Source organism: Cucurbita moschata, unplaced genomic scaffold (genome assembly GCF_002738365.1).
Source record: "Cucurbita moschata cultivar Rifu unplaced genomic scaffold, Cmos_1.0 Cmo_Scf00068, whole genome shotgun sequence".
Lineage (NCBI taxonomy): Eukaryota > Viridiplantae > Streptophyta > Magnoliopsida > Cucurbitales > Cucurbitaceae > Cucurbita > Cucurbita moschata.
In genome coordinates, this window is record NW_019268584.1 from 324,524 (window position 1) to 340,278 (window position 15,755).

General features: G+C 34.9%; 3 non-coding genes across 3 annotated transcripts; all 3 read left to right on the forward strand.

Moving 5' to 3' along the window:
- Positions 1-192: 192 nt before the first annotated feature.
- Positions 193-264, forward strand: TRNAC-GCA. The gene has a single exon. It is a non-coding gene; the product is annotated as a tRNA-Cys (tRNA).
- Positions 265-515: 251 nt separating this feature from the next.
- TRNAC-GCA lies at positions 516-587 on the forward strand. Its single transcript has one exon. It is a non-coding gene; the product is annotated as a tRNA-Cys (tRNA).
- A 251-nt stretch (positions 588-838) lies between these two features.
- Positions 839-910, forward strand: TRNAC-GCA. The gene has a single exon. It is a non-coding gene; the product is annotated as a tRNA-Cys (tRNA).
- The last annotated feature ends 14,845 nt before the right edge of the window (positions 911-15,755 follow it).

Below are 15,755 nucleotides of genomic sequence, written 5' to 3' on the forward strand. Positions count from 1 at the left end.
TTGGACCGACACTATGTCTAAGGGGTCACTAAGGTTAAAATCCTACAAAATGGATCCATGGCTCAATGGTAGAGAATTTGACCAGTCACTCGTTTGAACTTGGTTGGACCATTTTATTTTGGACAGACACTTTTTACACTTTTGGACCGATAATCTGTAGAAGGGGTCACTAAGGTTGAGATCATACAAAATGGGACCATAGCTCAGTGGTAGAGCATTTGACTGCAGATCAAGAGGTCACCAGTTCAAATCTGGTTGGGCCCTTTCATTTTGGACATTCCATGTACATTAAGAAAAGAGTGTGGTATCCAAGCATCACAGTCTTGGACCGACACTATGTCTAAGGGGTCACTAAGGTTAAAATCCTACAAAATGGATCCATGGCTCAATGGTAGAGAATTTGACCAGTCACTCGTTTGAACTTGGTTGGACCATTTTATTTTGGACAGACACTTTTTACACTTTTGGACTGACACTCTGTAGAAGGGGTCACTAAAGTTGAAATCATGCAAAATGGGTCCATAGCTCAGTGGTAGAGCATTTGACTGCAGATCAAGAGGTCACCAGTTCAAATCTGGTTGGGCCCTTTCATTTTGGACATTCCATGTACATTAAGAAAAGAGTGTGGTATCCAAGCATCACAGTCTTGGACCGACACTATGTCTAAGGGGTCACTAAGGTTAAAATCCTACAAAATGGATCCATGGCTCAATGGTAGAGAATTTGACCAGTCACTCGTTTGAACTTGGTTGGACCATTTTATTTTGGACAGACACTTTTTACACTTTTGGACTGACACTCTGTAGAAGGGGTCACTAAAGTTGAAATCATGCAAAATGGGTCCATAGCTCAGTGGTAGAGCATTTGACTGCAGATCAAGAGGTCACCAGTTCAAATCTGGTTGGGCCCTTTCATTTTGGACATTCCATGTACATTAAGAAAAGAGTGTGGTATCCAAGCACCACAGTCTTGTACTCACTCCATGTGATTTTTTTCAACATTTCCCTTATTTTGTACTATGAACCTATAAACTCTATTTTGAATATAATGTAAATACCTTGCAATCCGATCCCTTATTTTGTACTATGAACCTATAAACTCTATTTTGAATATAATGTAAATACCTTGCAATCCGTGCTTCGAGAACCCACCAAAAATGGGTCATGACTCCCTTTTTGTTTTCACTTACTCCTCCTAAATGTATAAAATGTTTCCTATTTTTATTCATTTTCTCTTTTCTTATTTTGTACTATGAACCTATAAACTCTATTTTGAATATAATGTAAATACCTTTGCAATCCGTGCTTCGAGAACCCACCGAAAATGGGTCATGACTCTCTTTTTGTTTTCACTTACTCTTCCTGAATGTATAAAATGTTTTCTATTTTTATTCATTTTCTCTTTTCTTATTTTGTACTATGAACCTATAAACTCTATTTTGAATATAATGTAAATAGCTTGCAATCCGTGCTTGGAGAACCCACCGAAAATGGGTTATGACTCCCTTTTTGTTTTCACTTACTCCTAAATCTATAATTTCTCTTTTCTTAAATATCAAAATCTTAAATAAAAAGGGACAGCTCTCTAACATATTCTTCTTTGCCAGTAATTTCACATAATTTAATATTTTAAAAATCGGTAAATTAAAAAATCCTACATTGATATATTCATAATTTCATGTAGTCTTCCTAATTTTGCCGGCAACATTGTTTGTTGTCGAGATTCATAATCTGAGTTTGTAACCCATCTGTTAGGGTTCTTTGAATGATTCTCTAGATTATCCCTTCCATGTTGGGAGTTGGGCCATGGGTCTTGGGTGAAGGAACCGTTAGTTTACCGCGAGTTAAGGAAGCATCTTGAGGCTAGTTTCACATAGTATCATTGTCTTTGAGATAACAATTCTTTTCTATTTTATCTAAATTTTTTAAATATGGGTTCATTTCCAAATGCATGCTAACACCTTTATTGTTGAATGAATGACATGAAACTAGTTTCACGTAGTAAAGTTGCCTTTTGCACCTATTGGTGGAAGGATAATGTTGGATAGATATGACAACCCTAGAGGGGTGAATAGGGTTTCAACAATGTAATTATTAATTTTTTTTTTTTTTAATAGCAATCAAACTTATACCATGCCATAAAACTTAACAATAATTGAGAACTTAAATAGGAAAAGGGTTAGAAAATATAACTGTGTAATTTTAGAGTGGTTCAGTAAAACTCGACCTACTCCACTCCCCAAGCATTTCTTGGGAATTTGAATAAAACTTTCTGACTCTTTCCTCGGATCAGAGCCCAACCGCTACACCGCTCTTTTTATGAGTGCAAGAGCAAACTCAATCCTTTCCATGGTTCAGGATCAAACCGGTACACCGCTCTTTTTACGAGTTCAAGAGCAAACTCAGTCCTTTCCACAGCTCAGGATCAAACTGGTACACCGCTCTTTTTACGAGTTTAAGAGAACACTCAATCCTTTCCACGGCTCAGGATCAAACTGGTACACGGCTCTTTTTACGAGTTCAAGAGCAAACTCAATCCTTTCCATGGCGCAGGATCAAACCGGTACACCGCTCTTTTTACGAGTTCAAGAGCAAACTCAATCCTTTCCACGGCTCAGAATCAAATCGGTACACCACTCTTTTTACGAGTTCAAGAGCAAACTCAATTCTTTCCACGACTCAGGATCAAACCAGTACAATTGTCTGAAATCTTATAGAAACACACCACAACACTCTGAAATAATAGACATCTCTCTTAGGAATAGGATAAAAAAAAATAGAATTGGAAGCTTTATAGAGAGCAACAAAGGCTTTTTTAAAAAAATTTAGATCGAGGAAACAAATGTTCTATGTGTTGTGTTGTGAAAAATACTAAGAGGTGATGAGTTTAAATATCGATCAAGTTGTAAAAGTAGGAATTGATACGGACCACTAGAACGTAGACCCCGAAAAATAATATTTATTTATTTTTAAAATTTATCGTAAAAAATTATAGACCACATGTTTCATTTAAATATATATATATATATTATTTTAAATAAATATTAAAAAAAATTTAAATTCATTATTATTATATATATAAAACATATTTAAATGTAATACTATAAAAAAATGTAAATAAAAACGGTGAGTAACATTTTAAAAATAATTAAAAGTTTTATAAATCTAAATGAAATCCTTATAATTGAAATGATTTTGTAATTTAAATAATTATCTTTACGAAAACTAAATAAATCATTATAATTTCTTTCTATTTAAAAGTAATAACTCGTTTTCATAAATAAAATCATTATAATTTTTTTCATTTAAAAGTAACAACTAGTTTTCATAAATGTAAATGAAATCTTTATAATTTCTTTCCTTAAAAGGTAACTGAAAACTTTTATAAATGTAATTGAAATGATTTTATAATTTAAAAGTAATGGAAAACTTTTATAAATGTAATTGAAAACTCCACCATTTGTTACTCTACCAAATTTATAAATGTCATACTTCGATTGGTCTACGATGTCAATGTTGTCGCTGGTCCATAATGTCAATTTTGTCACCACATCATCAATTTTGTCTATATTTTGAAACTATTTTAAGCACTCTTTTCTTATACTTCTTATAATTTCTACCTTTTAAGGTTAAATATTTGTGCACGGGTGACTATTATGATTACCAGTCAAGTGAAAATAAATTTTGAAGATGAAATTAAAGTATTAATTTTGATGTCATCTTTACTTGAGTTTTGGAATATTATTACCTGAGTTTTGAGATATTGTTATATATATTAAAGTAATTAAATACTTAAAATTCACATACATAATAGATATAAAGTTAGAAGTTTATGAAGCTAGATATAAAACTCAACTTTATATTTATTAATGTAATTGATTTTAATGGGTTGAAACTCTATTAGATATATATATAAAGTAATTAATTTGACATATTATATATTGTTTAGAGATGATATAAACTTGAAAGTTTATGAAAATATTATATATGATCCCATGGTCTATCCATACAAAGATGAAAGTAATGATACATTAGGAGATTGTCCCATGGTCTTCGCCGAGCATTTCTCCCATCGATTTCTTTATGAAACATAAAGATGGTGATGTCTTAAAGCGCGTGGTCTTAATTTTGGAATTTGATCCTCCGTCTGCAACTTATACGAGAAAGCAAAATTTTGTTTTCCTTAGGCAACCTTATATTAAGAGGATATTTTTCCGTGATAATTAGTTAGAATATATCTTAGATATTTAGGGAGTTGTTAGTATAGATTTGATTAACCGTATATTTTATTTATTTACCAGATTTAATTAGATATATATTTTTTCTATTTTTAGATATTAGTTGATAGTTTGTATCCTATTTAAATGTGGTAAACCTGAATGAAGATCATACTTTCGATCCCAATTCTATTTCTATTTCTCATTCTTAACATGGTATCAGAGCACCGATCTTGGTGTTCTTAAATATCAAAATTTCCTTTATGGCGGAATCAACCAAATCTAGCTTCAAAATTTTGAATGTTGATTTAACACATCCGTACTATATTCATCACTCTGATCAGCCAGGATATTCACTTGTTCCAATCAAATTAAATGGAGCAAATTATCAATCCTGGAGTAAATCAGTTATGCATGCTCTTATTGCCAAGAAGAAAATTGGCTTCATTGATGGCACAATTGAGGAACCGTCCCAAGATGCAAATTCAACCGAATTCGAACTCTGGAATCAATGCAACAGTATGATAATATCTTGGTTAACTCATTCCGTTGAAGCAGATATCGCTAAAGGCATTATTCACGCTAAGACAGCTCATCAAGTGTGGGTTGATCTTCACGATCAATTCTCACAAAAGAATGCTCCAGCAATTTTTCAAATACAAAACTCGATAGCAACGATGTCACAAGGAACCATGGCACTGTCAACATATTTCACCAAGCTCAAAGCACTCTGGGATGAACTGGAAGCGTACCGCACACCATTTACCTGTAATCAACGTCAAATACATATTGATCAACGCGAAGAAGACAAGTTGATGCAATTGCTCATGGGGCTCAATCAGTCTTATAAAACGGTGAGATCTAACATATTGATGATGTCTCCATTACCTAATGTGAGGCAAGCCTATTCATTACTTGTACAAGAAGAGATGCAACGTCAGGTAACTTCCGAACCTACTGAGAAAATCTCGATTGCATCAGCAGTGCAAAAGAAAACAATATATTCAAAATTCGCCAAGGACAAATTGTGTGAATACTGCAATAAAAGTGGTCATACAATTAATGAGTGTCGAATTCTTAAGTTTCACTGTAAGTTTTGTGATAGAAGGGGCCATACAGAAGATCGGTGACGACAGAAAAATAATTCTGGAAGGACAAGACAAGACAATCAACACAATAACCGTGGATATCGATCATCTGCAAATATGGCCGATGTTTCACAGTTGAATACAGAAGAACAGTCACCTAATTCCATTCCAAATTTTTCTTCTGAGCAATTACAACAGATAGCACAAGCCTTATCTGCAATCAATCATCACCCTTCTGGTAATTCTGGCAATCACATCAATGTTGCAGGTTTGTTTCCCATATCTACATTATCTATTAACTCTGCGAGTTCTAATTCATGGATTCTCGATAGTGGAGCTACGGATCATATAGTATCAAAATCTTCTGTTATGACTGAACCAAAGGCTGCCATCATGTCTACAATAAATTTGCCTAATGGAGAGATAGCACGTGTGTCACATACTGGCAATATTTCCCTTAGCCCTAACCTTAAATTAAACAATGTTTTATGTGTGCCTTCATTCAATTTAAACCTAATGTCGATCAGCAAACTTACCAATAACTTGAAATGTTATGTCACCTTCTATCTTGATTCTTGTGTTATGCGGGACTTGGCTACGGGGAAGATGATTGGCTCGGGTAAACAATTTGGAGGTCTCTATCATATTTCTTCATCTCCAATCAAGTCTTCAGCTCATCAAGTATCTCAGTCATCTGATTTGTGGCATTTACGCCTAGGTCATCCTTCCTTTTCTCGTTTTAAATTTCTAGCTGATCAATTGCATCTTAATAATGTGAGTTATTCTCATAATTGTAGTATCTGCCCGTTAGCAAAACAAACTAGGTTGTCTTTCCCAAGAAGTTCAATAACAACCCATTCTGCTTTTGATCTGATACATTGTGATGTTTGGGGACCACATAAAATTCCTACCCATTCTGGTTTGCGTTTTTTTTCTCACTATTGTTGATGATTTTACTCGATGTACTTGGGTTTTTTTAATGCAACATAAGTCAGAAGTACATCATTTGTTAATGAACTTTGTTAAATTCGTTCAAACTCAATTTCATACTACTATCAAGATAGTTCGATCAGACAATGGGACTGAGTTCCTATCTTTGCAACCATTCTTTACTTCTTGTGGTATTGAATTTTAGCGCACTTGTGTCTATACTCCACAACAAAATGGAGTCGTAGAACGCAAGCATCGCCATATCCTAAATGTTGCTAGGTCTCTTCTTTTTCAGTCACAGGTTCCACTTAATTTTTGGGGAGAGTGCATTTTAACGGCTGTTTATCTTATAAATAGAACGCCATCACCATTATTATCTAACAAGACACCCTTTGAAGCACTCTACAAACGACCACCTACATTTCATCATCTTAAAGTTTTTGGTTGTAAATGTTATGCAACTATAGTACATCCTAAGCAAAAATTTGAACCTAGGGCAACTCCTTGTGTTTTCGTAGGATATCCTTGTGGTCATAAAGGTTACAAGTTGTATGACATGCAATCTCACACATTCTTTATCAGCCGTGATGTCAAATTTTGTGAAGATGATTTCCTTTTTCATCAGCTTCACAAACTTCGACATTAGCTCCTTCGACTCCTGTTGTACCACTTCATGATCCATCCTACTCAAACATCCATCCTCCAACTTCTATTCCTTCACCTCCTACTCCTCCTTCACCTCCTACTCCTCCTTCACCTCCTATTCCTTCATCTCCTACTCCTCCTTCACCTCCTATCCCTTCACCTACTACTCCGTCGTCTCCTCCACCTTCTCCAGATTCGCCCACTAATTCCAATTCTATCCCACCTGATACATCAGCTCCACTTCGACGTTCTACTCGTACTAAATAGCCTCCAGCTTGGCATAAGGATTATGAGATGTCTTCTGGAGCCAATCATTTAACCTCTAGCTCAAGTCCCGGCACTGGCACCAGGTATCCCCTTCATCATTACCTTTCATTCTCTCATTTTTTCCCTACTCAACGTGCTTTTCTAGCTCTTATTACATCCCAGACAGAACCTAAAACCTATGACGAGGCAGTTGGCGACCCGTTATGGCAGCAGGCTATGAATGATGAAATTGCAGCTTTGGAACGTAATCATACATGGTCTCTCGCTCCTCTACCACTTGGTCATAAAGCTATTGGTTGTCGTTGGGTGTACAAAATTAAATACAACTCTGATGGTTCTGTTGAACGTTATAAAGCTCGACTAGTAGCAAAGGGGTACACTCAGGTTGAAGGTATTGATTACACAGAAACATTTTCCCCTACAGCGAAACTTACTACACTTCGTTGCTTACTCACTGTTGCTGCTGCTCGAAAATGGTTCACCCATCAGTTGGATGTTCAAAATGCCTTTCTCCATGGTAATCTAGACGAGGAAGTTTATATGTCTTTACCACCAGGTCTTCGCCGACAGGGGGAGAATACAGTATGTCGGCTCCATAAATCTCTTTATGGATTAAAACAGGCTTCTCGCAATTGGTTCTCCATATTTTCTACAACTATACAAAATGCAGGCTACACTCAGTCCAAAGCAGATTACTCTTTGTTTACTAAGAGTAAAGGTACTTCTTTCACTGCAGTTCTAATCTATGTTGATGATATTCTGTTGACAGGCAATGATCTCGAAGAAATTCAATATCTCAAGACTAGTTTACTCCAGAAATTTCTTATCAAAGATTTAGGAAATTTGAAATATTTTCTAGGCATTAAATTTTCTCGATCTAGAAAAGGAATTTTTATGTCTCAAAGGAAGTATGCTCTAGACATACTTCAAGACACAGGTCTTACAGGAGCACGTCCAGACAAATTTCCTATGGAGCAAAATCTGAAACTTTCTTTAACTGAAGGAGAGAAGTTGAATGATCCAAGTAAATACAGACGGTTGATTGGCAGATTAATATATTTGACCGTCACTAGGCCTGACATAGCTTATTCAGTTCGTATGCTTAGCCAATTTATGCATGAACCAAGAAAACCACATTGGGAGGCAGCTCTTCGAGTTCTGAGGTACATCAAAGGCACTCCTGGTCAAGGACTTCTACTGCCATCTGAAAACAATTTAAGATTACAGGCATATTGCGATTCTGACTGGGGTGGTTGTCGAACTTCCAGACGATCTATTTCTGGGTTCTGCATTTTCCTCGGAAATTCAATTATTTCTTGGAAGTCTAAAAAGCAGACTAATGTGTCCAGATCATTAGCAGGAGCCGAGTATCGAGCTATGGCAAATACTTGTTTAGAGTTAACTTGGTTAAGATACATTCTTCAAGACTTGAATGTTCCACTGTCCGAACCAGCATTATTATATTGTGATAATCAAGCAGCATTACATATAGCAGCCAATCCAGTTTTTCATGAACGTATGAAACACATTGAAATAGATTGTCATATAGTTCGAGAAAAATTACAAGCTGGAATCATCAAACCGTGTTATGTTTCGACCAAAATGCAATTGGCAGATGTTTTTACTAAAGCTTTGGGAAGACAGCAATTTGACTTTTTGAAGGACAAGTTGGGTGTGATCGACATACACTCTCCAACTTGAGGGGAGTATTAAGAGGATATTTTGCCGTGATAATTAGTTAGAATATATCTTAGATATTTAGGGAGTTGTTAGTATAGATTTGATTAACAGTATATTTTATTTATTTACCAGATTTAATTAGATATATATTTTTTCTATTTTTAGATATTAGTTGATAGTTTGTATCCTATTTAAATGTGGTAAACTTGAATGAAGATCATACTTTCGATCCCAATTCTATTTCTATTTCTCATTCTTAACACCTTATCTAAGACGTATTAACTCCCGATTTCTTCATTAAAAGCCCTCAACTTAATCTTCTAAAGCTAAAGAAACGGTCAATTTTTAAGAAAATGGATTGAAAGTAAGACTTCGATCCTTACTCCCAAATTTTAAACGAAAATAATTTTATACAAAGTTACAAGGCCATTGGAATATGTCCAGATTTAACCAAAATTTAGGGTGGTAAATGACCAACATACCCCTATAAGAATTCTAAAATGTTTTCAAGATTACAAAAAAAAACCTCAATTGTTAAATAAACTTTTTAGAGACTCATTTATGACCAAGGGTAAGTATGCAAGATCGCATGAGGTATGAACTTAAGAAAATGATGAAACAACCCTTAAAAACCTTTTATAAGAATCAAGGTTTGTTATGAATATCAAATGACAACATGTGTATATGAAACTATTCTTAAGTATCTCAAGTTTTACTACATATAAGAACATTTATTATGCTTATGCAAATCCCTCTTATTAAGTCACTCCTTAGTGTTACAAAGAAATTTGAGGAAATAACACTTTTTCTTTTTTTTTTTTAAGATGTTTATGCACAAATAGTAAGAGGAAGCTTTGAGGTTGTACGAGGCAAAGTGGTCAATGATTGGATACTTTAGCAAGATTTGGAGTTTGTGAATTAAAATATAAAGTAATACATATAGACTAATCAAGTCATGATCTAGTTAAAGGAAGAAACTAAATCACCGGGAAGAAATTAGGAAGGTTTGAATTAAGGTTGAATGTTATATCTAAGTTATTCCAACATTAATACCAACACTAGATTTGAGTTAGAATGATGTTGTTGGGCTCACTAATTTCCCATAACTTGAGTAATTTTTATAAATCAGATATTGAACAAGGTTTCTAGACTTGTTTTATAATAGTGTTCCTATCGATTATAGGAGGCTAATCAGAAACAAAAAAGATAACAAGATGAGCCCTTAAGCCAACTTGATACCTCTATATAAAGAGGGGAACATTCTTTATAAGGGTGTGAAAATTTCTCTATGCATTTTAAAAGCGTAAGGTAATCCCAAAAAACAAAAGAATACAATATCTGCATGGGCCAATTTCATTAATTTTCAATAATGATATATTTAATGATACTAGATTTAAAAGATAATCACTTATAGTTTTAAGTTTATTATGCATAAAATTATTTTATGTAAGCGAAACTCGATTGACTGAATGAGGAGCTACCGATCTACAATGGGTATAAAGCTTATGGCCTATTAGCTCAGTTGGTTAGAACGTCGTGCTAATAATGTGAAGGTCATTGGTTTGACACTTGCATGAGCCAATTTCATTTCTTCTTAATAATATCTTTTCATGATACGGGGTTACAACATTACGAACTTTAAAGATAATGACTTAAAGTTTTAAGTTTTTTATCCATAAAATTATGTAACCTAAACTCGATTGACTAAATTAGGAGCTATCGATCTACAATGTACATAAAACCTGTGGCCTATTAGCTCAATTGGTTAGAGCGTCGTGCTAATAACGCGAAGGTCGTAGGTTTGACTACTGCATGGCTTAATTTCATTAATTTTTAATAATATCTTTTCATGATACGAGTTAAAACACTACGAACTTTAAAAGATAATGACTTTTTAAGTTTATTATGCATAAAGTTATGTAAACGAAACTAGATTGACTAGTTTAGGAGCCAACGATCTATACTGTGCATAAAACCTATGCCCTATTAGCTCAGTTGGTTAATTGTCGTGTTAAGAACGTGAAGGTCGTACGTTCGACAATAACATAGGCCAAATTTCATTAATTCTTAATAATATCTTTTCATGATACGAGTTAAAACACTACGAACTTTAAAAGATAATGACTTTTTAAGTTTATTATGCATAAAGTTATGTAAACGAAACTAGATTGACTAGTTTAGGAGCCAACGATCTATACTGTGCATAAAACCTATGCCCTATTAGCTCAGTTGGTTAATTGTCGTGTTAAGAACGTGAAGGTCGTACGTTCGACAATAACATAGGCCAAATTTCATTAATTCTTAATAATATCTTTTCATGATACAGGGTTAATTGTCGTGTTAAGAACGTGAAGGTCCCACAATAACATAGGCCAAATTTCATTAATTCTTAATAATATCTTTTCATGATACGAGTTAAAACACTACGAACTTTAAAAGATAATGACTTTTTAAGTTTATTATGCATAAAGTTATGTAAACGAAACTAGATTGACTAGTTTAGGAGCCAACGATCTATACTGTGCATAAAACCTATGCCCTATTAACTCAGTTGGTTAATTGTCGTGTTAAGAACGTGAAGGTCGTAGGTTCGACAATAACATAGGCCAAATTTCATTAATTCTTAATAATATCTTTTCATGATATAGGGTTAATTGTCGTGTTAAGAACGTGAAGGTCCGACAATAACATAGGCCAAATTTCATTAATTCTTAATAATATCTTTTCATGATACGGGTTACAACACTACAAACTTTAAACAAATGTGACCTGCCTTTCACAATTTTTAAGGAGAGTCCTTTCAGGAACATGAAGGAGATTTTTCAAGACTAGGTAACCTTTCACAATTTTTCAAGGAACAGGAAGGAGATTTTTCAAGACTAGGTAACCTTTCACAATTTTTCAAGGAGAGTCCTTTCAGGAACAGGAAGGAGATTTTTCAAGACTAGGTAACCTTTCACAATTTTTCAAGGAGAGTCCTTTCAGAACAGTAACCTTTCACAATTTTTTAAGGAGAGTCTTTTCAGGAACAGGAGGGAGATTTTTCAAGACTAGGTAACCTTTCGCAATTTTTCAAGGAGAGTCCTTTCAGGAACAGGAAGGAGATGTTTCAAGACTAGGTAAAATGACTTTCACAATTTTTCATTAGATCTGAGAGTCCTTTCAGGAACACGAAGGAGGTAAATGACTTTCACACCTTTTTCTTTAGATCTGAGCCGTTCGATATGTTCTTCTATGAAGGATGATCCTCAGAGGAGGTAAAATGACTTTCACAATTTTTCTTTAGATCTTAGCCGATATGTTCTTCTATGAAGGATGAAATTCGTGGATTTCTGAGAGTCCTTTCAGGAACAGGAAGGAGGTAAATGACTTTCACACCTTTTTCTTTAGATCTGAGCCGTTCGATATGTTCTTCTATGAAGGATGAAATCCATTTTTCTTTAGATCTGAGCCATTCGATATGTTCTTCTATGAAGGATGAAATTCGAGGATTTCTGAGAGTCCTTTCAGGAACAAGAAGGAGGTAAATGAACTGACTTTGAAGGCCAGATTCAGTATTGCGATTGTCAATATTGAAAATTTTCTGGCAAGCCACACGTCAACTTGCGAAAGGGAAAGCGCGTCAGATAGCCGGCAAGCCACGTGTCAAACAGCCTAAGGGACACGTATTGACGATTGGGTGGAATAACGCGTCAGGCACGTTGTAAAGTGACGCGTCTCCACAAGATATGCAAAACACGGTAGCTCTTCCAACCCACGCCCACGTCTAACCCAGTTTCACTCCAAGGATGTTCGACCCGATCCGCATGGGTCCACGCTTCAATATAAAGAATTTCACTTGCTAGCGCGCACCTCCAGTTTTGAACCCATGACTCATCAGAAGCTGACCTCTCTTTCTCCACACCTTCTTCAATTCTCTTCACAGGCTCAGAAATTACCTTCCCATTCTCTTCCTTCTCCTATTTGAGACAGAAAGAACTCTCACTCAGCTCCGCCACTTCCTTCTCTAACCTTTCAATCTCCATTTCTAAAAGCTTTCTTTTCTTTTCCAATCTCTACTTTCTCCTTCAAAAGGCGCTCGTTCAACGATTTCAATGTCTGCAACTGAGACTTCTCCACAGATTTATCCATGGCAGATTTTGAATGTTGCTCTAAATCTCTGTTCTCCTTCTGATGATCTGGAAGTTTCTTTGGCTTGTTCGCTGATCGTGTGTTCAATCCAGATTCCTTCTTCGATTTTCTCGTCTCCGGTATCGCAATTTTGCCAAATCCGCTGCGTATCCCCTCGTTTCCAACGGCTTCCACCACCTCACAACTACCGCCATCGTCTTTTGCTCTACCGTGTTCTTTCGCTTTCAGATCTTCATTTTGAGTCATAAAGAGAAGACCTTCGTTTGTTGCGTCATCCAAGGTTAGGTTGATTGTTTCTTCCACCTTTTTATCAACTCGACAATCTTTTACAAAATGCCCCTCTGCCACAATTATAACATTTGTCGGAGTTACAATCGTTTGCATAGTGGTATCTTTTGGTTCTTCTAACCCTTCTTCGACCACCTCCCATGCATCTTGAGAACCGAGAAAAGCTTTCATATGAATGTTCCAATTCTCGTAGTTTTTCTTCGTTAGTTGCGGTAGTGGCATTTGACCCGTCACATTCGCCATTGGCTTGATAGAAATTTGTTAAAGAAAACTCATAAATTTGTGAAATAAATCTCACACACTGACGATTGAAGGAGACAAAGAACACTCTGTTTATCTGAAAAAACAATCTTCTATTGCTTTTCTGTTTCTTTTCTTTTTTTTCTAACTCTGCTTTACGGTTTTACAGTAGTAATAACAAACCTAATTATAAGGTCTTCTAAAACTAAATATAGACATCAGGATGTCACTGTTTCCTAACCCATAAAAAGTCATTGTTCCCGTAAAACATTCTTGGCCTTTCATCTTCAACACTCTTGGCCTTTTCCTCTAAGACTGACTCTTGGATTTAAAACCCACTAAAATTCTCCATGGGGAATCCGATCCCTACCACTTCCTTGCGATGAATCCCTTACCTTGATCCCCACACAAATAAATAGAGAATTTCGTGGAAATGGAGAATGAAATAGATGGTCGGGATAATGATAGGGAATGGACATTGCTACTTGTGGCCCCTACACATGTCGTGTTTTATGATTGTATGACATATACTATAATATGTATATGCTATGATATACGATATGTTGCATATAAGTTACACTATGATATCATATATACTATTCTAGGACTATGAGACATTAGAAAATCATGTATTGTTAATTATTAAAAATATAAAATGAATCAAGTATTTATATCACATAGAAACACTATGCTAGGAATAGATTGGAGGTATGACTAGCGCCATGAATATATGTCATTCTTTAATGTTATGGGACCTCATGCATTTTGTATACCATGTGCATTGAAAACCCTATGCCTATGTATTGTTAATCATGAACAATATGACAAGAATCAAGTATGTATGTCTCATAGGAACATTATGTCGTGTTTTAATGTTAGGGATCTCATGTATTTTATATGGGAGGTGCATCGGGATACTTCCCCATTAGGATTAGTACAGACACATACTCTACAATATTTATGTTCCTTATGATATTATGCGGGTCTTTTCCCTTCATGGTATTTGGTAGTATGAGTGTGCACAAGCTCGACGAGGCAGACCCACAGAGTACTCTTATACCAACCCACCTGGTGGTCAATGTGCACATTCATGGGTCGTGTGTAGGGAAGTACAACATATTCAACTTTGCTCAAACTGAAAAGCAAAGCCCAAGCCCATGCCACAATGTATTTATGAAAGGATAGGTCCCACTATATTACACGTGATTCATATTCCGACCCTAACAGTGGAATTACTTAGCGAGTATTTATTAAAGGAGAGTACTTCCCTTCCTTGAAGATTACCTAAGGCTGTTTCAATTTACTCCATCCTATTTGTCGATGTACTAATAACTTGATTTAAACGAGTAATAGTTTTGACTTCTCTCAACCTAGCTTCATTGATCTCCCCTCCATTTCCTTTGTCTTGGTTTATGATTGTACAAACAATAGTTAAATATGTTTAGGATCTCACATACATAACTCACTAATTTTACACTCAGGGACAATCGTGTTTATTACACACAAAGGTAGGCTATTTGGGAAAGTGACTAAATTATTATCAAGGTACGCTAATACATAGATAAAACAAGTCTGATAATAGTAAGCTATTCAATGAAATCAAGAAAAGTTAATTATGAAATAACAGCAAAATAAAAACAAAAAATAAACAAAGAAAGAAGGGAACAAATATATTTTTGGATTGAATTGCAGATTGAAGAGAAAAGAATTCGAAAGAGAATGGTGGTGTAGATTTGAGAACAACTAACTTTCTTCTTATAAAATACTGTAAAATTTAGAAGTTATCTTCAAGTCTAAATGACGAGGAAAAAAAAATATCAAACACAAATATTCTAGATTTAGATGGAATAAGAAAGAATGTGAATAGAAGATTATTTGATTTTGAAATAAAGATATAAATGGTCTAAAATAAATGGTCCTTACCATTTATAATGAACAAATATGATAAGGATTTTTTTTTTGTTTTTTTTTTCTACGTCTAAATATGATCTTCAAAAAGAAAATAAGAACAAGGTCAAAAGATGATGAAAAGGATGGAAATGACAGTAGGAAATAAATGGACAGATTTGAAGAAAAGAAAAACATAAACAAATAAACAAAAGATAAAATCAAATCTAGAATAGGCCACATGGATGCAACCGAGACTCTAATATCAAATTGATTGGACAACTCTAGTTCTCAACCCAACCATAAAGTTTAGTTGAAGCAAAAAAACCTTGAATCAAAGAAATTAACTAATTCTCCAAGCTTTTGTTTTTGTATTTTTTTAT